We start from the raw sequence: 26,585 nt of genomic DNA on the forward strand, positions 1-26,585 counted from the left end.
TCTTCCCCGGCTGCGAAGGCTCCCCCGGGAAGTGCAAGGGGTGGGGGCGGGCAGCGGCTGCGTCTCCTCACGAGCTCGCGGGGCCGCGACAGGGGCCGAGACTGCGTCCCGCGCTGCCGCGCCACATTCACTCGAGCGAGAGACTGCGAGGGGAGGGGAGGGGAGGGGTGGGGAGGGAGGGAGAGAGAGAAAGGAGGAGGAGGGGGGCTAAGGCGGAGGGGAGTTACTGCCTCTGAGGCCGCCGCGGCGACAGCGCCACTGCCTCGGCGGCCTAGGGGCGGGGGGAAGAGGCTGCGCGCGGCGGCTCCGCGACGGGGGCGGGGCGGCCTCCCGCTGGCTTAGCCCCAACCGCCCACAGCCGGGCTGGAGGCCGGCGCGAGCCAGTCACCGCGCGCGGAGGCGGTGCGGGTCGACGTCGGCTGCAGGGGGCAGGGGCCGGGGGTCTGGAGCGGGGTACCGCGGGGGGAGGGGCAAGCGGTGGTCGGGGCTTCGCCTGAGAGGCGTGGCATGTGAGGTCCCCTCTTACTCGGGCCGGGGGGGAGGCCTCCCTGCGGTTCTCTAGCCGTCCGAGGTAGGGGACGTTAAGGGTCCCGGCTGCCCCGTGCCCAGCCCGGGGAACGGGAAACCTGCAGGCCTCCGCCGGCCCGGCCACTTCAGTTTCTTTTTACGACTATAATCGGTGCTCAGGGTTCAAGTCTCGCCCCGATTTTTAGGCTGCAGGTATCTCAGCTGCAGCACTCCAACTTCCTCTAATGGCACGCTCAGTATGCAGGAAACCACAGCGGCAGCTCCGAGTTGCTTCCCACGCCGGCCCTTGCCCTTAGCTTGCTCCCCCAGCAACGCCGCTGGGGTCCTCCAAGTCTCAACCTCACCCCAGCGGGAAGACAAAGCTGTCGATGGAAGGGAGAAAACGGCCCGCGAAATTGTCTCGAGATAGTTCCTTTGTTAGAGGAAACGTTGAATACGCTCGGAAGGCGTCGCAGGCTTCCACCACCAGCGGTTTTGGTGGTGCAGTCGTTGAATTGCGCTGGCCCTAATAATTCACTCTGGCAGGGTTTGCGTTTATTGCAGAGAAAAACTCTTAAGCTTTCTGTCAACACATATGGCAGAAAATGCCTCAACCATAACATTGCACAGTTTTTGCAGTTACTGCTTTAAATATGTTAACAGACAAGACGGCCTTGTTTTACCCGGAGGAGGAACGTACTAGATACGAAACAAACCATTCCCCGCCCCCAGTCCCTGCTGTACTTAACCGTGTACAGTGATGGTAATTACTCTCCGAGTCCCTGAAGTCACTGTTTCAGTTCTTCCGTCTGTGTTCCAGAGGTAATAATTATTATTACCAAGACTTCCAAAGGAAGGAATTAAAGTCCATCAGAATTATTTGCCAAAGTGAGTTGTAGGCTACTGACAAATACCTGAAACAACTCCAAAGATATGGGAGACATTGTTAGGGATGGGAGCATTTTAACTACCTCCAGAACTGCTAGAATTAACACAGGTAGTTCCTTCTCACAGAGCAGAGGTTCAAGGTTTACAGTTAGTGCCGAACTGGAAGAGCATTAACCTAGAAGCTGGGAAATGAAACAGCCAGGTATGCTAGTCATACCAGGCTAGTTATCTATGTGAATGTGAACCTTAGGCATTGCATAAATTCTAAAGATAGCATATTGTATCTTTATTCAGCACAAGAAAGATTTCCTACTCCACTTTCAATAACTGACTTGAGTCTGACCAGACTCAGTGATAGAGCTCAGAACTGAAAAGTCACTGCACTGAAGAATCGCATCCCAGCTCCCGCTGGGTCCTGGAATTTAGGTTTTGTATTTAGCCTCAGGTTGATTCAAGATCCCTTTAAATATGGCATCACAGACTCAAGTAAACGTCACTCCCGCCTCCCCAACCCAAACCTAAATAAATAGGAGTAGATCAATCCCTGTGCCTACTGGTCCTAGCCTGTTTTTAAAGTTAAACTCGTATGAAGGACCAATCTGGCTGATTATCACTTGGGCTAAAAAAGCCCTATGACCAAAAGCCCTTCCTCCAATTCACCAGATATTTTGCCACTAGAGTTTAATCCCTTTCAGTATATTTCTCTAGCACAAAGCTGTAATCCTGGGAAAAGTAATATTTTAAGCCTTATTAGTTATTTATACCTAATTCATCAGACTGTTTCCCAAAGCAGCTTTTGAAGGGAGGGAATGTGGAGATGTTATATGCTGCTGATGAGTAGGTAGAAGAAAATGTAGTTTACCTTTAGGAAGCAGTATATTGAGAGTACAGATGTAGACAATAAGGTGCCCCCCCGCCGTTTGACACTTAAGCATAAGAAAAAGCCCCAAAACACTGGTTTTAAAAGGATGGAACATTAGGTACACTTACTAATTAACCTATTTGACAAATACTTCTTTTAAAATTCCTTTGTAAAATGTCTTCAGCAGGAATTCTGTGCTCATACAAAAGGGTGACATAACAACTATATGATCAGGGTATTCAATAATCAGAAGTAATGATTCATCTTTGTTATTCATCACTGACTACTTGGTTGTATGTGCAACATGTACAGATATAGCGAAATCTTCCACTTGTTCTTTTTTACGAGGCATTTCTGTTCTGTGCTTTACAGATTAGTTTTCTTTGAAAATCCTCCCACAGTTGAACTAAGATGCACTTAAAAATTTCAGTTATGATTAAAGGGAGAACTAAAGCCCCACCTTAAACAAAGCTGGCTAACTGTTACTCTGTAATAATAAACTGAACTCCAGGACCACCTTAGAGAGTAAGCTGATATTTGTTGATAATACAGCTTGAGCTTCCCCATTGTGATTCTCTGTGAAAGGCAGGGAATTCTTTCTTTGGGATTCCCCTTTCCAATGGCTGAGTTCAGCAGAGGAATTACTGCCTATTGGAGATAAGCCACATATCTGAAGGAAAGTCTCAAGGCCTTACTGATTCCAAGGAATGCACAGAGCATCCATAGGGGAAAACAAAACAAAATAAAATGCTTCTCAGCACAGAGCCTATCCACTGTTTTATTTATCTTCAAGACTTTAGTTATTTCTAGAGAAAGGAGAAGGAAGGGAGAAAGACAAGGAACGAAACATCAATGTGTAGTTGCCTCTTGCATGCCCCCTACTTGGGGACCTGGCCTGCAACCCAGGCATGTGCCCTGACTGGGAATTGAACCAGTGACCCTTTGGTTCGAAGGCCCGAGCTCAGTCCACTTAGCCACACCAGCCAGGGCTCCACTGTGTTACAGAGGGTCCTGTCATTTCCCCATGTCAGCCAAGGAGCTGTGTAGAAGCAATGTGAAGTTAGCAGAGGAAAGTTTAGAATGATCATTCTTCTTTTCTCCCTTTCTCAATACCAAGTAAAGAACTGGTTACCTAAAACCAAAGTTTTTTAGCACAGTAATGTTTGGGAAAAGTTCATTAATATTCTGGCTAGCTTAGAGTAGATTCCAAAAAGTCTAGAGGGGGTGGGGAGCATAAGAGGACTAAAGGGTAGTGGAAAAAAATACAATAAAGATTAAATTAAAAAAGCAAAAAAGTCTAGAAGCATTAGATCAGATCAAAACATTATAACATGCATTTTTTCAGAATTGACTCTCCTGTTTTCACTTCCATCTTAGCCCTTGATAGAAAGTTCAGGAGGTTAGGGTGACAAGTGTGTGGGAAAGGGATGACTGGGCTCAAAAGAGGCAGTGCATGTGAGTACAATCAAAATTAAGGATTTTATAACACTTTGGGAATGGAATAATCTCTCTGTAGTATATTTCTGCCTTTCAAACACTTTATGAATCACAGGGATTTCTACCTCTATTTGTGAAAAGCTTTATGAAGTTTTGAATTTGTTTTCCCCTCATATATGTTTGATAATCTCTTTTTCTATCAAATACATTTTGTTGCCTATCATAGTTAAATTTTTTTTCAGATGTCTCACAATTCTGTTTTAAGTATGGAGAAAATAAATAATGCATAGTGATTATTTGTGTGACCTCTAAAACAAGACTGCTTGACTTTGGAACTTATCTACTGAGTGACCTTGGGAAAGTTTTTCTGAGCACCTGTAAACATAAACTTGCATTTCCTCCTCTCTAGAATGGGGACTATAATATTAACAGCCTCATAGATTATTGTGAGAATTACATGGGGCAATGGTCATAAAGTGCTTAGCATAGTGCTTGGCAGACTCCAAAGCATTAGCTATTATTAATAATGCACTTTAAAATGCATTGACAATATATACCATGATTCCATCATATAGTGTATCATCTCAGCTAGATCACTTTTGAGAGTTAATTAATACACATTAATAATAATTACACAGGGACAATAGATGTAAAACCAGGATGTCCTGGGCCAACTACAGCAAGTAGTAATTCCAATAATTTCCAACTTTATTACCTTCTGCTGATCTACCTCCCATCTCAAATTTTCCCTGGTATGAATCATAATCTATTTCAATCATATGTCAATATGTACACTTATTTTCTGAATCATAACAATATTAAATCAACAACAGAAAAGTTTAAATACTGCTGCTTAATTCCCTTCAATGCAGGCTTTCACTGAAGAATATTATCTTTGAGTTACAGAACTGCTTTTCCTGTTAAGCTGACACTTTACTTTTTTCTATAGTATTTTTGTTTTAAAACATTGTTTAATATCAAATATGTCATGAAAATAGCCAATACATTGGTATCAAGCATAATTTGAGGTTTAGCAAGAGGCTACATGCTGTGCTCTAAAATGCTGTGTTTCATAAAAACCCTTTTTTTTAGTTAAGCAGCATGTCATTCCTATTTCAAACCAAGACTAAATCAGAATATTGGATAAATCTCACCTAAATCTGGTGTAATCAGTATTTTGAAAATGATATTCTCAATTGGATTTTCTAAAATAATTCTGGATATAGTTTCACATTCATACTTTTCTCCATTAGAAAGAAATTTATTTTCTGGGAATTGACCACAAATTTCCTTCAAAAATGCTGATCTGAATAACATATTTTTAATGTTTCTTCTGTATTTTCTCTAGTCTCGACCTTTGTTTTTATGCCTTTAAAGTAATGTCAACCATTAGATCTCTCATGCAGTATTTTATTTTTCTTCTTTTTCAGTTTTTCTTTAAAATGGACACTAAGTTTCTCTTCCTTCTACCTCTGGAAACTCCTCTGAGGTAGCATACCAAACTATTAATAGAAATGTCACTTTCCTCCCAAAGGGTTTGTACTTCCTTATGCAGAAATAAATATGTAGGGAAGAAATCGTTTTCAAATATTTATTTTACAATTTTCAACACAACTTCTCCTTTTTAGTCTTGATATTTTATTTCATTTACCTGATTTCTGGCCACCCTACCTTATAAATAACTGATATTTCTATTTTGTCTTCTGAATTAATGAAACCTAGCCAATAATTTTTTTTCTAATCAATATTATCATCTTTCAGAAAAGCTGTGGCACTGGCATTACTATTTACTAACTGGTGACTTTGGACAAATCATTTGATTTCTCTGTGTAATAGTTCATGATCTATAAAATGAAATGATAAGCCCTATCTATCTCATAGGGTTATCATAGGCACCAAATGAGATGATGTATATGAAAGCATACTAGAAAGATGAAATATATAAAAGATGTCTTTTTTCTCTTACACTAGTAATACTTTTCATTACCATTAATAAACTATTGTAAGCCACATTCGATGTCCATTGACATAGTGAATCAATAGTATGCATACTTTGGATTACATATTAAACACAGAATCTATTCTCTCTAAAGCCTGTAAGAGGAAGCAATATAAACTCATCACATTTTATATAAAAACTCAAGTCATTAATTCAGATACCAAAACTTCCAAAGTTTTGATAATTGAGAAACTAGCTACATTTTACACTATGAAAACATTGCTAGGCAAATTAGAAGCATTAATTTCAGGGAGATTGGTCTATTTCAAGAAAATGAGTTTTTAGACTTCTGGCCAAGATGGAGGTGTAGGTAGACACACTGTGCCTCCTCACACAACCAAAATAAGGTCAGCAACAATTCAGAAACAAGATAACAGCCAGATCTGACAGAAAATTGAACTGTATGGAAGTCAGACAACCAAGGAGTTAAAATGTACACATTCATCCAGACCAGGAGGAAGAGCGGAGTTGGGCAGCCAGGCGGAGAGGGGTCAAGGCACAAAAAGCGGTGGCACCGGGCATGTAAGGCATCCCAAGCACAAGACCACAGCAGGTGGACCCTGGGCACGGCTGGTGGCTGGCAGACCCAGCCTGGCGGTAACTGTGAAGGGAGGCACTGCGAGCAAGGTGCCTGGCTGGCTGGGCAACCCCTCATTCATATGCAGATAAACCAGGTGAAATTGGGCAGTGAGACAGACCATGAAACCCAGGGTCCCCGTGCAGGGAAACAGAACCTCAGGACACTAATTGAAAACACCTGTGAGGGGTTGAGGCGCAGGGAGAGACTCCCAGCCTCATAGGAGAGTGCACTGGAGAGACCCACGGGGTCCTAGAATGTGCACAAGCCCACCCACATGAGAATTAGCACCAGAAAGGCCCAGTTAGCTTGGGGGAAGTGGCGGAAGGGACTGAAATCTGAGGGACAGAGGAGCAAGCGCCATTGTTCCCTCTTGACCCCACCTCCACAAACAGCATCACAACCGAGCAAAGGCATTGCCCCGCCCTGGTAAAAACCTAAGGCTCCACCCCTCATACATAACAGGTACAACAAGGGGGAAAAAAATGGCCCGAACCGAAGAACAGATCAAAGCTCCACAGCAAATACAACTAAGCAACCAAGAGATAGCCAACTTAGCAGATGCACAGTTCAAAGCACTGGTGATTGGGATGCTCACAGAATTGGTTGATTTTGGTCACAAATCAGAGGAAAAAGTGAAGGCTACACTAAGTGAAATGAAGGAAAATGCACAGGGAACCAACAGCGATGGGAAGAACTGGGACTCAAATCAATGGAGTGGACCAGAAGGAAGAAAGAAACAAACAAACAGAAAAGAATGAAGAAACAAAAATTCAAAACAATGAAGAGAGACTTAGGAACCTCCAGGACATCTTTAAATGTTCCAACATCCACATTATAGAGCTACCAAAAGGGGAAGAGGAAGAGCAACACGTGGAAAACTTATTTGAACAAATAATAAAGGAGAACTTCCCCATTCTGGCAAAGGAAATAGACTTCCAGGAAGTCCAGGAAGCTCAGAGAGTCCCAAAGAAGTTGGACCCAAGAAGGAACACACCAAGGCACATCATCATTACATTAGCCAAGGTAAAAATGAAGGAGAGAATCCTAGAAGCAGCAAGAGATAAGGAGACAGTTACCTACAAAGGAGTTCCCATTAGACTGTCAGCTGATTTCTCAAAAGAGACCCTGCAGGCAAGAAGGGCCTGGAAAGAAGTACTCCAAGTCATGAAAGGCAAGGACCTACATCCAAGATTGCTCTATCCAGCAAAGCTTTCATTTAGAATGGAAGGGCAGATAAAGTACTTCTCAGATAAGGTCAAGTTAAAGGAGTTCATCATCACCAAGTCCTTATTATATGAAATGTTAAAGGGACTTATCTAAGAAAAAGAAGATAAAAAACATGTATAGTAAAATGACAGCAAACTCACCATTATTAACAATCACACCTGAAACAAAAAGAAAAACAAACTAAGCAAACAACTAGAATAGGAACAGAACCACAGAAATGGAGATCACATGGAGGGTTAGCAACAGGGGAGTGGGGGGGAGGGGGGAAAAGGTACAGAAAATAAGTAGCATAGATGGTAGGTAGAAAATAGACAGGGGAAGAGTAAGAATAGTACGGGAAATGTAGAAGCTGAAGAACTTATGACACATGTACATGAACTAAAAGAGGGGAATGTGGGTGGGAGAGGGTGTGCAGGGTGGACGGGAGTGAAGGGGGGAAATGGGAGAACTGTAATAGCATAACCAATAAAATATATTAAAAAATAAAGAAAGTTAGCTTTTAATACTTTAGAATCTGAGAATTTTCAGTAGTGGTTGAATAATCAGGAAGGGACCTTAGGGGTCATCTGGTTTCTAATCCAGCTACATTTTACAGGTGAGGGAACTCAGGTTTGAAGACTTGCCCAAAGTCATACTACTGATAAGTGGCAGAAGCATAATTAGAACCCAGTTTGCCCCGAGATCAGTATGTGTTCAACTCTGCCACATTGCTGCTACATAATAATCCAAACAATGAACAACCAGAAACCACCAAAGAAATGTTGGATAGATAGAACTAAAACTCTTAAAACTTCTGCTTGCAAAAGACGGCACAAACAAGACAAATGCCAATTTAAGAGAAAATATAATATGTATAAGAAATGATAGCTAACATTCATAATATATAAAGAGCTCTTATAAATCCAGAAGAAAATAATCCAGTAGAAATATTTTTTCACATTTAATATTATATTAGTTTCAGCTGTACAGCATAATGATTAGATAATCTTATAATTTACAAAGTGATACCCTGATATTTCAAGTACTCACCTAGCACCCTACATAGTTATTGAAATATTATTGACTACATAACCCATATGCTGTACTTTATATCCTCATGACTATTTTGTGACTACCAATTTGTACTTCTTAATCCCTTCACCTTTTTCACCCAGCCTAACTCCCTCCCTGTGTCAACCATTAGTTTCTTTTCTAATAGAAGTATTTACAAATGACATAAACCAGCAGTTCACCAAAAAGAAATACAAAGAACAATAAAAATCAGGTGGGGATCTGTTTAAAAATGAGGAAAACTTGAAACTCTAGTTAGCTTTTGCTGTTTGTTGTCATTAGGGTTGTAAGTCCTTTTCAGCTCTCTCAATGAGCGAAATAAACAGGTGCTTCTATGATCCTGACAGGAAGGGAAATGAACCAATTTGATGACAAATAAATTGGAATTAGACTGATTTAAACATGGTCCCAGAAACTAGATACAGAGCTTTTCTGGTGCCCCTGTCCATGACTCTGTAGGGAAGGCCACAGCACCACGTCCAAAGGGTCAGGTCTGGCCGCACACTAGTGAGCCCCTCTTTGAGCATATTCCCCTAGGCCAGACCACCAGTCTTCTGGATATTTGCCACAGTTTGCCCAAATTCCAATGATTACATACTTTAAAAACAATGATTTTAAGGTTTTAGGATCCTCAAATAAGAGTTGAACAGGGCAAGACTCTAGTAAATTGTTCTAACAAATTAGAAGTACATTAATGAGCTTAAGGCCCTGAAAGGAAATAACTCCAAAATTCCAGCAGGCTCATAGACTAAGATTCTTTTGGGGCTGGGGAATCTTGTGAAGGATCCAAGGAGGCATGTGTCCAAGTATCCATAGGAGTGAGAGATGGGACAGAATGCTTCTCTCCTGCCTCTGTTTGTAAGGTGAAGTCTGTCTACTCCTCACACTTCCTTGGACTTCCTTCCTGCCAACTATTATAAGGACAAATAAGTGTCCCAGGTTCGATTTCCAGCCAGGGTACATGCCTGGGTTGCAGGCCATAACCTCCAGCAACCGCACATTGATGTTTCCCTCTCTCTCTCTCTCTCTCTCTCTCTCTCTCTATCTATCTATCTATCTATCTATCTCTCTATCTCCCTTCCTTCCCTCTCTAAAAATAAATAAATAAAATCTTTAAAAAAAAAAAGGACAAATAATGGGGAAAAATATGGGATCAGGTAGAAGAAGAAGAGAAAGAGAAACAAGTAGGCTTAAATAGTTTCTTGCCCTGGCTGATGTGGCTCAGTGGATTGAGCATAGGCCTGCAAACTGAAAGGTTGCCAGTTTGATTCCCTGTCAGGTCATATGCCAGGGTTACAGGTCAGGTCCCCAGTTGGGGGTGTGTGAGAGGCAACGGACTGATGTTTCTCTCACATGTCAGTGTCTCTCTCCCTCTTCCTCCCCCCTCTCTGAAAATAAATAAATAAAATCTTTTTAAAAATACTTTCTTTAAAAAGATTAATGCAAAACTTAAAATTAAGAAATGAATTAAAAAAATTTGTTTTTATGTTCAATCTCTGAATTTTTATTAGCCTCCTGTACACCCCAAGCAGTGCCCCATTTCTGTTGCCTTAATGCCTCAGAACTTTAGTGTCTTGACTACTTTGCTATCCAGATCCTGCAGTGTTGGTCTTTTGGATGGAGTGCATGGAGTTGCTGTTGTCTAGGGTGTCATTAAGATCAAAGTCCTCCCCTTCTTTCAGTAGGTGGTGGCAGGTAGTGATCTCAGCTTCCACCTTAACCTTGATGTTCATTCAACAGGCCTCATTCTCTTGGGCCTGGTGCTGCCCCTCTGCTCGGGTCTGGGCCAGCTCTGACTCCAAGTGCAGCAGGATCCTGTTGAACTGTTCCATCTGCATGGCACAGTGTGTCTCCACCTCCCCCAGGATGGCCTTTAGATTTTTCATCCGGTCCAAGTCAATCTCCAAGAACTGAACTCAAAGTCTCAGTTATATGACTGTCTTCATAGCCACTCCTATCTCAGCGGTCTGCAAGATGACCATTGTGGCACTCTCCTCAGTCTGCTGAGACCTGTACTTGCCAGCTTGTCATACTAAGCCTGGATATCTGCCATGATCTTGCTGAGGTCCTGAGATTAGGGGCATCCAATTCCATGGTCAACCCAGAGTTGGCAATCTGGTTTTGTGTACCATTTACTTCCTCCTCGTGGTTCTTTGTGAAGAGTAGCTCCTCCTTGAGAGCCTTGATCTGTCTCCAGCTGTAGACGTGTAATATTTGTGTCATCATTGACCTTTCAGAGCCCATTGATGTCACTCTCCACAGACTGGCACGCAGCTAGCTCTGTTTCATACTTGACTCTGAAGTCATCAGCAGCAAGACAGGCATTGTCAGTCTGCAGAACTTGCAAAGATCTGAGCCTCCAGGTCGTGGGTGTGTTTGAAATAATGCACCCAGCCTCTGACCTGGGGTCTCTTCTCTTCCACTTGTTCCTGGATTTTGCTCTCCAGTCACTGGTTATCAGCCTCCAGTCTCCCCACCCTCTCCAGGTAGGAGGCCAGAAGATTATTCAGGGATTTCATAGCCCCCTTCTTGCTCTGGATGCTCCCTATGCCTGCCTCTGGCCATCTGTGCAGCCAGGCCCCTGTCACTCAGCTGACCCACATGCTGTGGAGTGGGGCACATAGATCTGGGAGCTAGAGAACACAATGCCTGCACAGCTGCATTGTTGCCTGGTAGATCCAGTGGCTGGGCAACTGCATGGAGGTAGAATCTGGTAGTTGGTGGAGAAGCTGGAGTGGGTGCTGAAGCTCATGTTTTTTCAGGAGGAAGGTGAGATGCTTAGATGCAGGTTAGGACTACTCAGTAAAATTTTTTCCTTTACTGTCCTAAATTGTTTTTTAGGTGAGAATTTCACAAACATTGCTTCTATTAGCAGTAATGGTGGAACTGGAGAGTGTTGTGCCTTCTTCAAGCTGCACATGAGAACCACCAATAGTGTGGTAGAACTGTGGCCCTTTCCAAGGCCACAACTTTTGCAGCCCTCACATCTCCCTGTGCTTGTGGACAGGTTGGCTGATCCACTGCGTGTCAGGATTCCTTCTGATAGTCTTATGGAATGGATCAATGAGAATAACCTCAAAGAGTTTATACATAGAATTTTCATCAACCCAGTCAGAACTCAGAACTCACAGAGCCCCACAGTGGCATAAAGCTCACTCCACTGCAACAGACTGAAGGCACCAAGCAAACTTTAGCTGGTTAGCACCATGCTGACAGGCCACATGTCACACCCTTAGGAACTGGGGAATTGGGTGTTTGCAGCCACCACGGTGTACAGGAATCCGATATGTGATATGCCCTTGCTTGGCCTTGTATCCCAGCCTGTGAGCTTTAGGGCAGGTGGGGCAGGTGTTCCTGTGGAGCACAGAGAGCTGGCGGTACTGCCAGCAGCGCAGCCTGAGAAGGAAGCGCATGACGTCTGACCGCTTCTTCCTCCATAGCTCCTGGATGCACTTGTAAATGCCCACCTTGGCTTATCTGATGGCTGTGGCCAGACCAGTAAAATATTTTTTAAAGATTAAAATAAGTTTGTAGAAAACACAACAGATGAAGGGAGAGAGAAAATGAGAGTTTAAAAATCACCAAAAAGAGCAGGCAGAGAAAAAATTTAAGGCTAAATTTTCCTAAAAGCCAAGAATAAAATTAATTTCCATATGCTATATATAAGAAAAAAGTTTTAAAAAGTGAATAGTGTTGGCATTGAGTATGGATAAACTAAAAAACTATAATATGAAAAATAATAAAAGCACAGTCGTGAATTAGTTAAAAAGAAAAATAGCTGCTAAAGGCCATTTAGTTTTTGAGTGAGTCTGATAGCTGAGGACACAGGGTTCTGCTGTACCAAGAGCCTCTGGGGTAGAAAATCAGTGGAACAGAGGGCGGCTCTGACTGGAAACACTCCAAGGCTCACCGCTTCCAGGTGCTCTTCTCAGCTACCTTTGGAAGCAAGTATCTGACATCCACAGCTGATCCAAGCAGCACAGCCTGGCCTCTGTATACTTTGCCCAAGCCTCTGACTCCCTCCTCTTCTTCAATATATCCTTATCAGAATAATAAATTGAGATGCCAGTTAATAGATAACCTGCCTGCACAAGATCACCTTGCTAGGAAGTTGTAGAACTGGAATATGAACCCAGCAGCCTGAGACAGAGTGCAAGTGCCAACCATTAAATGCTATGTTCCCCTGTGTCTACTTTTAATACTTGTACCTGTAGATTTCCCACACCATAACTATGCCAACATTTTCACTTTTAATCATTGGGGATTTTTTTTCATAACTCATAAGCTTCTATCGAATAAAAACAAAGGCAGTTTTGATTTCGTCTTGAAATACTTCCTGTTTCTTTGTCTTCTTCCTCTGCTCCTTTAAAACAAAACCTGGTCCCTTTCTTTTCATTTTTCCCTTTCTTTCTATTTATTACAAAGGTACTCTGTATGCATTGTAGAAAATAAAGGACTTATAAAGTATACAAATAAGAGGAAAATACTCCACCATGTACAAACAACTAAAAACAGCATCCTGATACTGGTGCTTTCTGAGTGCCTGAGCAGAACAATGCATGCTAGGGCATTTCAAGGCCTTTCCCCCAGAACACAACTCTCTCTTTTGTGGAGCAGCAGTCAGTGATGGTGCTAGATCCATGACTAGAGGCGCATCTTTATTCATGGGACTGAATATAAAAAGTAAGCCATTCCAATTTGGTACTGCAGAAGTGTACCTGAAAATGATGATACCATGTTTTTTCTCTTAATCTCACTTGTAATCACTTCATCTCATTTTACCAAAAAGCACCAGTGTTAGAATACTGCTGATAATCATTCTTTGCACATGTCTAATGGCATATAACAAAAGTAGAGTGAACATGGTCTCCATACGGACATGCTACACGGTGTGTAATATTTTGGTGTCCGTCTCTTTTCCTTTAATGTATGACTCACTGATGCTTCTGAGTGACAAGTAGAGAGGGTACTTTAAGAATCATTACCAACATAAATTTCCACCCGCAGACTCTACCTTTTACTTTCTCACACCACCTCATTTAAAGTCTTTTGTGTTAAAAAGTATGTAATAGCCCTAAAAGAAGGTATTATGTGTTTCATCTGTTGCTAAAGAGGTGAAAAACTAGACTATTAACCCACTGTGTAATCCTTGCACAGACTACAATGCCTTTCAGTAGGAAGCCAGGCTCTGCCAAGAGCAGGAAGGATTGCAGTTTAAACATTACAGGGTCAAGTTCAACATTTGTTCCATTCACAGAACTCCCACTGACATCAATGAGAGTTGTGTGCGGAGTAGAATTTCTTTCTCAGTTAAATGATTTCTGTAATGCCTTCTTTTTGCCAGAACACAAAGAATGTAATAATGAAAATATATGTAGTATTCCTCTTTTTTCTTTCAGGCCTACTCTTGATTTCAATAAAGTGTCATCTACAAAAAAGCATTTTTCTTACAGGACATGATTTAGAAGGTACATAAACCATTTTGCTGAGAATGTAAAGACCCTTTCTAGGCTCATCTGTTTGCAATTTTTGAGATTTTTTTTTTTGGCTCATGACATAAAATCACAATTGAATTCAGTCAATAGCCTTTGAACCTCTGAAATTTTATGCACTATGATATATCATAATCAACTGATTGGGAACATGGAGTTCTTAAAGTTATTAGACCAAGGTATGTGGAGATAAATATCAATTCCACAAACATCCCTGGGTAAATAAAGGTTGCTAAAGAGAAAAAGTGAAGGTATTGAAGTTTATATAATCTTTGGAAGAATATTAGTGAATAGTTTGAACACTATAGTGTAATTTTATTGTTAAGTAAAACAATTACATCAATGAAAATTAATAAAGTGTTTTTAATAAATATTCATAATTTATAATTAGACTATTGTTTATGTGACTTGTAATTTCAAGGGAAATATAAATTTTTTCCTTTTATTGATTCTAGACAGAGGAGAAGGGAGGGAGGAAGAGAGGGAGAGAAACATCGATGTGACAGAGAAACATCTATTGGTTGCCTCCTACATGCATCCCGACTGGGGACTGAACCCACAACCAAGGTATGTGCCCTGACCAGGAATCAAACCGGGGACCTTTTGGTCTACAGGACAACGCCCAACCAACTGAGCCACACTGGCTAGGGCTTAAGTAAACTTTTAAGGGAAAAGAAAATATTAGGGAAAAAAAAGAAAATATTAGAATATTAAAAATATTTCAACTTTCTTTTAAAGGAAAGAAAATATTAGATTTTCTTTCTTTGAATAGCTATAGTAATTATCTGATTAACATTTTTATCAGTTTGAGAAACTACACATTAATTTAAATTACAAATTAATTTCAGTGTCTTATATCATTGCTTAAGGTCATCTTTGATTTTTAAGATTTAAAAAGAAAATATGAGGTTTCTTACAGATTCAAATCTGGTGTGTGTTTTGCTTAATCTTCAGGAATATTTTAAAACAGATTATATTCTAAACATCATTAGTATTCTATAAAAAGCTTTGGCATGATGTATTCATACTTCACATAAGGCAGATGCTCCTATTTCTCTGTTGCTCTGGCAATCTGGGAAAGGAGAAAGCTGACAAGAAGTAAAAACAAAATAGGGCCTCTGGCCTATATAACAGCTTACTCCCTGCTATCTCCAACCCAACTGCAACATTTTGGAATGAATTTTAGTTTCTACAAAGGTTCCATTTCTCCTTCAAACTGTACCAGGCCTTTCAGAAACTCATGAGGTCTCACCAACTATGATTTATTAATGGAGTGCTCAAACAGTAAAAAATTCTGAGGATTTAAAAAACTACAGACATTACCAACATTTGCAGAGTACCTGTTATGGACCCAGCCCTAGGCTGGTGTCTCACAAGTGATAACTCATAAAGTAATTAAGAGATTCCAAATTATAAAGTTCTAGATAAATCAACAAAATATATGGGAATTTCAAGAAGAATCAATTGTTCCATGGTTGGAGGAATCAGAAAAGTCCCCACTTATGAGTAACCATGATAAATAGGATGTCAACTCTTGTGGTCTTTTGAGTTGGGGACTATTCACCACATGTGTGGGATGATGTGGCAGCTTTAAAATATATCCACAAATTTTTTGACAGTGCTTTCACCAAAAGACAATCTATGAACCTTTTCCTTGAAAACATTGTGGCTTTTGCTTCTGCTCCAACCAGTACACTACAGAAGACATGGCACTATGTGACTGCCTGGGTGAGGCATAGAAGGCAATGTGCTTCCACTTTGGTCACTGGAACACTAGCTTTTGAAGACATCAGCTGCCAAGCCAGTAATCTGTCTGCCCTGAGGTCACCCTGTGTGAGAAAGGTCAAATTTGCCCTCAGGGAGCAATCAAAGGGAGCGGCCCTGTGACTACTGCATTCAGGTATTGAGAAAGAGGGAGCTTCCTGGCCATTCCCAAGCTGTTCCAGCCTTCCTTTCCCCACCCTGCCTGCTCCCCCATCCCCACCACCTGTTACAGCTACAGCCATTACCACATGAGGAATTTCCAGAGCCAAAACTGCCCAGCCAAACCTGCCCAGCCAAACCTTTCCTTATTACGGACACAGAAAATATGAGATATAATGATTATTGCCTTTAAATCAGTAAATTTTGAGGTGACATATTACACAGAAATAGTAACCAGAACAGATAATTACCCAGATTTAACACATTGAAATTTTCTCATGTTTGCTTCGTCTCTTCACCTTTTTTTCTTTGCTGAAATATTTTAAAGTGAATCCCAGACATTGTGTCATGTCCAGTATCATATGATACTTCAATATGAATAGCTAAAAAGAAGGGACATTTTCTTATATAACCAAAATGTCATTATCACACTTAACAAAATTAACAATAATTCTCCAGCATCCTCTAATATCCAGACCACAATCAAATTTCCTGATTGTTTCAAATATGTTTTCATAGTTCTTAGAATAAAGATCCAAACCACATCTACACACAACATTTAGTGGTTGTGCCTCCTAGTTTCTTTTCATCTGACACAGTTACTCTCTCCTTCCCTTTCTTCTCTGCCATTAACTAATGGCAGAAACCATGTAAGTTGCCTAAGCAATGTTTGCTTTCTTGTGGTATCATTCAACTTGCTCCTTTATCCCCTGTAGTTCCTATAAATGAAAGTTGGAGCAAAAGAATTGATTAGACTTAGGGTCAACTCACTCTCACCCCATGCCATGGTCCTTGATAAATGTCGTGTGCTTCATAAATATCATCACATCATGAGACACACAATATCCTGTTTTTCCACTTTTAGAGATGCTAAGATTGATCAGTCATGTGTTGACAGCCTTATTATCCTTCATGGTAAAGTTCCCATTCCAAGGTTTCATTCAATGATGATTGTTGCCTAAACCAAGTATTTCATCATTGCTACTGGATTGTCATTGCTTCTAAGCCTTTTCAGTAGATAATACTAGAAAATACGTTTATTTGAAAAGGACAAAAATACTGGTTGAAATTATATTTCTAGTTCAAATTTAATGCTGTGACATTGTAACAAGGTAATCCTTTAGGAACTTTTACTTAAGTTCTATAGTCATTTCCCATGATTATTATTCTTACTATTTTTATAGTCATGTCAAACAATGATAATGGTACATTTACTCTATTTCAGCTAAAGACAGAGTCAATAATAAGCTGCGATTTAGAATGCATTTTAAACAGATTTTTCCAAGGCCAGGTCAGCAGCATTCTAGAAATACTGGAGGAAAATATCATGCAATTATCTTTCTAAACCCAGCAACTTAGAGTCTCCAGGATCTGAGGAGAGGACCAGGGTCTGGGTTAGGCCTGAGTTTAAGAACTACAGCCACCGTACACATTCTCCTTTCCATTTGGAAGCTTAATGTGCACTTTGAGAATATACTCTCATGGCAGCACATGGGTCCCCAGACCCACTCTTTACTTCTTTCTATTCGGCCAAAGTTCTTGGGAGTGAGTTCTGAGTACAGCTTGGCAGAATTGGATCTTCTGGCATGGCTTAGAGTTCTTGCAAGGATCCTGGATCTAATCCAGTCTCTTAGATGCCATTATGAATTTCAATTCTGAACCAGACATGTGGCTACACTCTAGATAGACTATTAATACGAACACATTTCTTTGGGCCCTTTCAACTAACCCTTCAGATACTAAAGACTCATATTTGAGATGTAGTCAGTAAGTTACCTACGGTTTGAAATGCAGAGGAGCAGCCACACAATGAAAGTGTCTCTCCAGGGAGCTTGCTTACAACTTTACGTTGTATGGACAAATGTAAATTTAAGAGCATTACAAGCTCACTTCTAAAGGAAATGTGAAAAGCAATTAAAAATGTTCAATATTAACAATACTTTTAGTGTGATGACAAGAAGTAAGTTTCACACCAAGAATTTGTCCAGTCATGCCGAACTGAAGTCTGAGCATGTAAGTAGTTCAGTTTATTAAGATCAAAGGAGGGTAATGAAATAGGCCTTTGAGGTATAAAAAGAATACATAAAAATTGGATGAACATGCAGAAAGCAAAAACTCCAGAGGCTTTACCCGCCCCCTTGGAGTCGAAAAGATTTAACATTGAGAATATTTTCCATACCCTTAATTAAGACTCCATGAAAAGTCCTTCACTTGAATTTCTACTGCCCATATACATTCCTCAGCCATTGTATAAATAATCAGCATTAGACATTCCCATTTGAAAAGAGGCGGTATTTACCACTGAAAAGCGTGCACAATGAGTAAGAAGTGCATATTCAATGTCTGCTATCCTTGTTCATGGAGGAAAGCTGTGGAACAGAGAATCCAAAACTGAGGATAACCCCCAAATCATTCATACTTCAATGTGAAACATAATTGTTAATTATGAATTGCTTCTGAATTTTATCCTTATTTAGGCCAGAACTTCCTGACTTTAAGACTACTGACATTTTGGACCTGCTCATCTTTTGTTGTGGGTACCCTGTGCATTATAGAATGTTACCAGCATCCCTGGTTTCTATCATTAGATGCCAGTTTTGACAACCAAAAATGTCTCCTGGGGAGGCAAAATGAGCCCCAGCTAAAAACCACTAATTTACACCAAAGTCAAAGTTAATTTGTTATTTCTGTTGGCACACAACAGCTGGATGGTAGAGAAAGAAAGCAGCCTAAAAGAGTACAAGAAGAAGTTGGCCTAAGACAAAAAGCATTTAGTGCAGATAATCAACAGTAATTTATGGAAATTAAAAATAGGGCCGTGAGCATCTCATTAGAACGAAGGTTCTTAACTGGTAGACAGTGAGCGAGTGAGGCTGGTATGAAAACCGGACATAGTTATAATTACCTCGCAGCCACCAGACCTCAGCCACTGCAGATCAAATCAAGTGTTCCTTGTACGGAACTGCATGAACGGACACACACTGTGCAGCGGAGAGCTGGCTGCTTTTTCATTCACGGACAGCCAGTCCAGCAGAAGGGCTGCCAGGCACTTGGGCCGTGCAGCCAAATCTCAAAAAGCATATTGGGCCCAAGAAGATTTGGAGGTGATGACTAAGGATTTTAAGAAAGAAGTAACCATGTTTAACTTAAACATACATTGGATGGTGTTTCTGATGCTTTTAGGCAAAGCATATTTTAGCCTTCTTTATGTGTTTTGTATATATTTTATGGACAAAAATCTTACTTCTATCAGAAAGTCTTGTGCAGGATGATACTTGGTACCCTGCAGACAAGTACTACAACCTGCAGTCTAACCTCCTCACGGTCCCTTCTGGTCACGACTCCCCCAGGGATAACCACTAGACTGACTTCTAACAGCACAGATAACTTCTGCCTGTTTTTGTACTTTGCCTAAAGGGGATAATATAATGTATGCCATTTTTGTGTCTGGCTTCTCTCACTGGACAGCATTTTGTGCAATTCACCCAGGTTGTTGTGTATAACTGTAATTCTTTTCGTTGCTCTGTATTATTCCAATGAGTTACTATATCACAACTAATTTCTCTATTGTTTTGTTTTTTTCAGTTTGGAATTATTAAAAACAATGATTCTCGTCCTGGTCAGGTTGCTCCGTGGGTTAAAGTGTCATCCCAATATGTGAAGGTTGCAGGTTTGATCTCCAGTCAGGGCACATACAAGAATCAGCCAATGAATGCATAAAGTAGAGCAACAAATCAATGTCTGTCTGTCTATCTGCCCCCCACTCTGTATAAAAAAAATCAATCAATAAATAAAAATTTAAAAAAATTAGTAATCTTCTGAACAAAATGCACATACATTCTTTAGAGTATATGTATATATATATATATATATATATATATATATCTCTCTCTCTCTATATATATATATATAGAGAGAGAGAGAGAGAGACTATATTTCTTCTAGTTCTTCCATTAATCATACTGACTGGGTCCTAAACTCTGCTGTCTGCCCATGGTGGAGCTTTTAACAAGAAAGTTGTACAGATGTGTCTGTGGACTCAGTTATATTTATGTCCGATTCAACAGTCATACTCTTCTCATGTTCATTAATAGATTTCTATCAATTTATCCACTTAGAGAAAAAGAGTTAAGAGATGTATCCAGGGACTGATTCTTAAATCTAGTGTACACAATTTTATCAGCGAATTTAATGAAGGCCCCAGAAAAGGCATTTACTGTATATCTAACACAGTGCCTGGCACAAGGAAGGCACATATTTGAGTAAATGAATGGAAAAATGGATGTCACATAACTAAGTTAGGGATAAAATGAATATAGTTAGTGAAAAAACAAAACAAAACAATGCTATTTAAGAAAATAATGTTACAAGGTGAAGCAGTTTGCCCAGGGTTAGATAGTCAGGTTAAATGGATGAGCTGGGTTTTGAGCCCAGGCTGTCTACCCTCAAAGCACTTAACATCTAAACCAGGTAAAATGCTCAAAATAGAAATGCTAATAGAGATTAATGTAAATTCCTGAATTTAAGAGGAAAAAATAAATAGCACACGTACAGAATTGTATACTGCTAATGCTAAGAGTTCATATGAGAAATCCGATGGCTTTGGTTGACCACAATCCCAGCTGAGCCCACGCTATGATGCATGCTAAAAAAACTAGTGCCTTGCCCTGGCTGGTGTGGCTCAGTGGATTTGTGCTGACCCGTGAACTGAAAGGTCACTGGTTTATTTCCCAGTTGGGGTCCATGCCTGGGTTGTGGACCAGGTCCCCAGTAGGGGCAGGTAAGAAGTAACCGATCAATGTATGTCTTGCACATTGATGTTTCTCTCCCTCTCTTTCTCCCTCTCTTCCCCTCTCTCTAAAAATAAATAAATAAAATCTTTATAAAACAAAACAAAACAAAACAAAACAAAACTAGTGCCTTCTGAGGCTACATTAATTAACATAGACTATCCCATTCAAAGCCATTAAGGTCCTATTCAAACCAGCTCGGAACCTTTCACTTTTCCCTCTCTGACCAATGTCTTGGATAGGAGGCTGTAAAAAAATTCAGCTTATCCCTGTGTTCCTGTGTTGTAATATCACCAGAAATACGTAGATTTTACCTCATACAGACAAGTAACCAAGAACAGATTAAGATACTTGAATTTAATCATTCTGGATTACTAACCATTTGCTTTAGGTCCAATTCTTGCCCTCTGACTGTCCCCCTTATCTGACATTTTGGACTGTCCCTTACTGTTGGTCCATGCTTACATGGGAAGTGACCCCCAGCTGTCTTCATTTATACTTCACAGACCCAGCAAGGTCCACTCCCACAACCAACTGAAACTTCTGGCCTGGGTCAATGCCTGGGACCTGCTACACTGGGAAAGGGGGTTGAGTAAGTCTCAGTTTACTCTGTAATGGAACACTGCATTTAGTTATGGGAGTCTTGTTAAAACAAATATTGATAGCTAAGGGCAACTAAAATGATGAAATATCAGAAAACATATTACATATATATGTTTGATCTTAGCCAAAAGACTGAAAAAGCATATTCTACAAGGAAAAGCTGGAGAAACTGGAGGAGTTTAAACTTGACGAGAAAAGGCCATGGTGTGTGGTAGGCATGATTATGTCTGCATGTGAATAGCTGTTTTGCTGAAAAAGGATAGTCTTAATCTCATTTTATGAATAGAAAATGCAAATGGATGGAAGCTTTAAGGGGACAGTTTGGGTCTGATGAGAGGAAAAACTTAACTATAAAAAGGCATCTATATTAATCATGTTTACACCCTGAAGAGAATGTACAGTCTTTTAAAACTGAAAAATCCAGAGGGAAGGTTGGCTTCAGACTTGAGGGGAAAATGGGGCCAAAATACAATAGAGGTAAGGCCTTTCAGGATGTGGCTCCTTCCTCCTCCTCCTCATCTCTTGCTGTCTTCCTCCCCTTCTGTGATCAAGCCTTTCCACTCCTGGGGCTCACCACGGCCTCTTACTCCTGGAGCAGTCAGCCTGGCTGGCTCCTATTCTTGAGCTCACTTAGATATCACAGCCCAAGGAAAGCCTCTCAGCCCAGCAAGTCTGGGCTAAGAAACCTTCCCTGTGCTTCCTTTCATTGTCTATTATTTCACTGCACTGTACTTACTCGACTTCCCTGCTTTCCTCCCACAGAAGCCCCTCAGGTCCACGAAGACAGGGGCCATATGCACGTGCTCACAGCGATGTCCTCAGACCTTAGCGCAGGTCTGGGAATGAATAAGCACTGCAGTCAGTTAGAGGTGGATGCAGAAGAGAGGAACTGCTCTTTCTCATGCGTTGAACAATAAGGTTGTCCTATTTGCTAACGGAAACTTGCCTGACAGGAGCCACAGAGAAGAGGGACCTTATCAGTTTAATTTATTAAATTGTGTTAATATAGTTTTGTCTGTGAAGATTGTCTTTACTGAATTCCTGGAAGGAAGGCATTAGAATGTTTCCTTTGGGCTGAGGGAGTATTTATATTCAGGACGCACATTAATAAGATGGGCTCTGCTGTTGGAGAATTCAGTACTATAAGAACACCGGGACATCTAATTTTATTTCATTAAGATTTCTTTCTGAAAATTTTCAGAAAAATTTTTCTGAAAGTCACTATTTGTTCTGTCATAGTTCCTACTTCTGCAAAATATACTCCTAAATAGCCTCTTTCTAGTTTATAATATTTTGTCCAAACATGAGTTCCTGTGAATAAAGTGGTACAAACTTCAATTTTTATAAAATTATTGAGTGTAGTTCCTTTGTGTTAAGATGCTAAATTTTTTCTTTTCCTTTTCAGGGAAAAAAATTCAAATTAAGTTTAGCCAAGAATTTTAGATTCACCACAATTTCAGCTTCATTATAATATGAAAGAATCTGTGTCTTTTTTTAAATTTTATTTTAATCATTGTTCAAATACAGTTTTCTCCTTTTATTCCCAATCCAGAGAATCTGTGTCTTAAGTAAACACATACACACATAAGCATGCATACGCTTGGAGAAAAGAATGGAAGAAAATACAGCAAAATATTAAGGTTGGTGAAGCGTGGGTTATGATTAATTTTTTTGTTTTTTCCTTTCACATTTTCCATGGTTTCTACAGGGTGGGTAGGGGGAGAGCTTTATTCATTTATTTTTTTGCATACTCAACAAAAATTAACACTCTTAAAAATAGGTATGATATATTTAACATGTCTTTTGCTTCTCTTCAGATGCTTAGGTGTTCGGGTTCTCAGTTTATGAAATGAATCAATACACTCTGGTCTGAATTTTGGGCTACACATTCTATTCATTTCAGTCTGATATTATGGCTCTGTTTCTATTCTTTGAACAGGAATGCCATTCCTCCTTCTGGATGCAATTCCACAGACATCTTTTACAGAGTCCTCAGCTCATTATTTCTTGTGTGGCTGCCAATTTTTCTCTTCATCTGAAATTGTGTGTTTCAGGGCATTCAGAGAATGAATTAGGGCCTCTGAAATAACCGCATTCTAATACAAATGGGACATTACAGAGATCAGGTTTTGAGAGTCTGCAGATGGTGCTAGGTTGTGTGACTATTTTATTGAATGAGTTAATGATGGAGAAAGTAGGTGTTCTGTTAAATGCTCTTCTTTCCCTCTCATGATGCCTGAGAAGAGGACAAAACAGCTCCAGCATCCTTTTTCCTTCTTTTGTCTGTAGTGTTTCTTACCCAAACAAAAAGTCTCCAGGTTTTATGCTTCTTTTTTCTTTGTAAAAATTTAAACAAACATCTTGGAAAAATGGCACTTCAAGGAAAGCGAAGTTAACCTCAGTTTTTGACACTGTGCTGGAGAATTGCTACCCTGGGTCCCAGGACCTCTGAACAGGAGCAGGAAGGAGCAGGACGAAGGTGTTACCTCAGGAGAAACAGCCAGTACAACCGACATTTGTACATCTCAAAGTACTTTTGGAAAAGCTCATCTGGTAGAAGAGTCATGGGAAGAAGCAAGGGCTCCCTCAACTAGCAGTGAAGAGCTGTCCAAAAAGGAAATTTTCTAACCTGTTCAAGATTCTGTCATTCAAACTTCTGAGGCAGGTTGGGCACTTAGCCTTAAACTTAAAAGCCTCCAAAGTCTGAAAGCAACAATGATACATTGCTTCAGTGTGTCTTTTGTCTTTTTCGATAGCATATTTTTATTCTGTGTTAGGCATTCTCATTGAAGAAATTAATTGCTTCTTTAAAAATTAACTACTTTCCACCCCGCCCACCCCACCCCTCGGCATGTGCCACAGAGAACGACAGATCCTCTCCACTCCCACAGCTCCAGTTATCATCAATATGCCAGCGGCCCCCCAGTTCTGTATCTCTGGCCCAGATCCCTCTCCTGAGCCCTAGATGACCAACTAACGACCAGCTAGATAACTCAGTTTAGAGGTACCAGGAGCACCACCTCTGTTATGTATCCAAAACTTATCAGCTCCTCCCCATTCACTTCTCTCATCTTTAATTTTCTACCTAGGTGAATGACCTCACCATCAACCTAGTTTCCTAAACCAGCAAACTCTCATTTTTGACCCATGCTGGTGCACAATCACCCACACTCAAATGCAAGTCTTGTAGATTCTACTTGTTAAACATTATCTCAAATCACTTCTCTTCATCATCACTGCCACTAACAGTCCAGGCCACTAACATTTCTCATCTCCGCTACTGCAAATGGCTTCTGAACTACTTCCTTGCCTTTGGTCTCTGTCCTTAAAGATCCAACGTACACGTTGTAGCTAGAGTGATTTGCTCTAAAACACACACCTAATCATGACACTCTCCTGCTACAGATAATATACTGGATGTCTGTTCACTGCCCTCAGAATCAAGTCCACATTTCTCAACCTGGCTTTATGAAATTTTTATGATTTTTGTCCCTTCTTGTTTCTATAGCTTCACCCCTTTCATTTCCCCTTCCCCCAAACCTTGCTGTAGCTACAATGAATTTCTTTTTGTGTGCTCTATTATTTTCTGGCCTTTGCATGTACTATACTCACCACCACCTGGAACACTCTGGCTTTTCTGAATCACCTGAGACTGGTTATCAACTACACTCAGTCTCAGATCTCAGGGCAGGCACCCTGGTTTCTGGGAAGGCTTCCCAGTACCACTCCTGCCCTAGACTGAGTAAGGTGCCCCCCAATACTCCCATAATATCCCATACTTACTTCTGAATCTTAACTTTTTGTTTGTCTGTCTCTGTCTCCTACTAGATGTTAGCTCCCTAATGACAAATACAATGTTTTACTTACTTTTATATTTCTATGAAGTGATCTTTTAAAGGTCTTGCGAAGAACCTAGTAAAGTTCTGGAACCTAGTAAGCTCTCAAGTAACATTTGCTGAACCAATGAAGTTATAGAAGTAAAGATTCCCTGGCTATTAGAACAGTTGCAAACAAAGCATGAGTTATTCTGACTGCTTGGATTAGCAGGTAAACGCTCAGACTTAGGCCAGATTGGGAAAAATCAGGACTCCGATTTTTGATAGAGGGTCTGGCCTAGATTAAACTGACTCCAGAGCCAGCCATTCCCTCACCAGTCTGAGGCACGTGTCTTGTAAAAAGTCCCTAACCCCTGATTCTGATACAAACATTGCCATCCCCAAAATGGCTTATGAACTAGGCAAAATGAGTTTCCTATCCTTTTCTTTGCTAGGACATTGTGTTAGGGATCAAATGGATTCAACCTTAGATTGCAGAAAAACAGCTAGGCAAGAGAAGGTGAAGAGCACTGGAGAACAATGCAGAGACAGAGTTCTTGAATGAATGGATTGAATAGTTGGAATATTTTTATGCAACTATGCCAGAAACAGAGGTGAACAAGAGACAATGTCCCTGCTAGAGAAGGGGAGAGTCAGACAACAAGCAAACAAATAAATCAACCAGATAAAATCAGAAAGCAATCAATGCTCTGATGGCAACACAGAGATGTGATAGAGGGTAAGAGAGGGGACTGGCTGCTGACAATAGGGGGTCAAGGAAGGCCTCTCTGAAGAGGTGACATTTGAGCTGAGACCTGATTGGTGAAAAGGAGGAAAGCATGTAAATAAATGAGGGAAGAATAATCCTGTTGGAAGAAATAGCAAGTGCAAAGAATAAATTTGCAAGTTCAAGGAACAGAAGAAAGAGCATCATGAAGGAGGTGGGAGTGATGGTGGCAGATAAAAGCAAGGAGGGAGGGAGGGACAGGCTGAGCAAAGCCTTGAGCCTGGGCTGGGGAGTGTGGGTTTAATAATCGGTATGCTGGGAAGCCACTGGAGAGTTTCTATGCAAGGGACTGACTTTACCAAAACATCCTTGAATTTATAGACTGAGGAGGAAGAACTTAAAAGTGGAAAAAGAAGTATTTTTAAACCTCTCCTACTTGAACTAAAACATGTGTTTATGCTTTTTCAGCATTTCAGTACTCAGAATAAATTGTTGACATATTAAATGCACTTATTATATACTGAATTTCCTTCATTGAAGGAGGACTTAGAAATATCCTTGCCATTAGTGATTCCAGGTGAAGAATCAATATTCCCTGCACATCTTAATTTTTTAACTGTCCTACACAATGGTAGATTAGAAAGTAATTTTAAGAACTAAAATTAAAGTAATTACTAATTTTAAC

The 26,585-nt window shown here is 40.5% G+C and overlaps 1 pseudogene; it reads right to left on the reverse strand.

The window, feature by feature from the left end:
• Positions 1-11,418: 11,418 nt before the first annotated feature.
• LOC123824956 lies at positions 11,419-22,152 on the reverse strand (annotated as a pseudogene).
• Between the last annotated feature and the right edge of the window lie 4,433 nt (positions 22,153-26,585).

The sequence above is a fragment of the Phyllostomus hastatus genome, unplaced genomic scaffold (genome assembly GCF_019186645.2).
Source record: "Phyllostomus hastatus isolate PE091 unplaced genomic scaffold, TTU_PhHast_1.1 phas_contig_58, whole genome shotgun sequence".
NCBI lineage: Eukaryota > Metazoa > Chordata > Mammalia > Chiroptera > Phyllostomidae > Phyllostomus > Phyllostomus hastatus.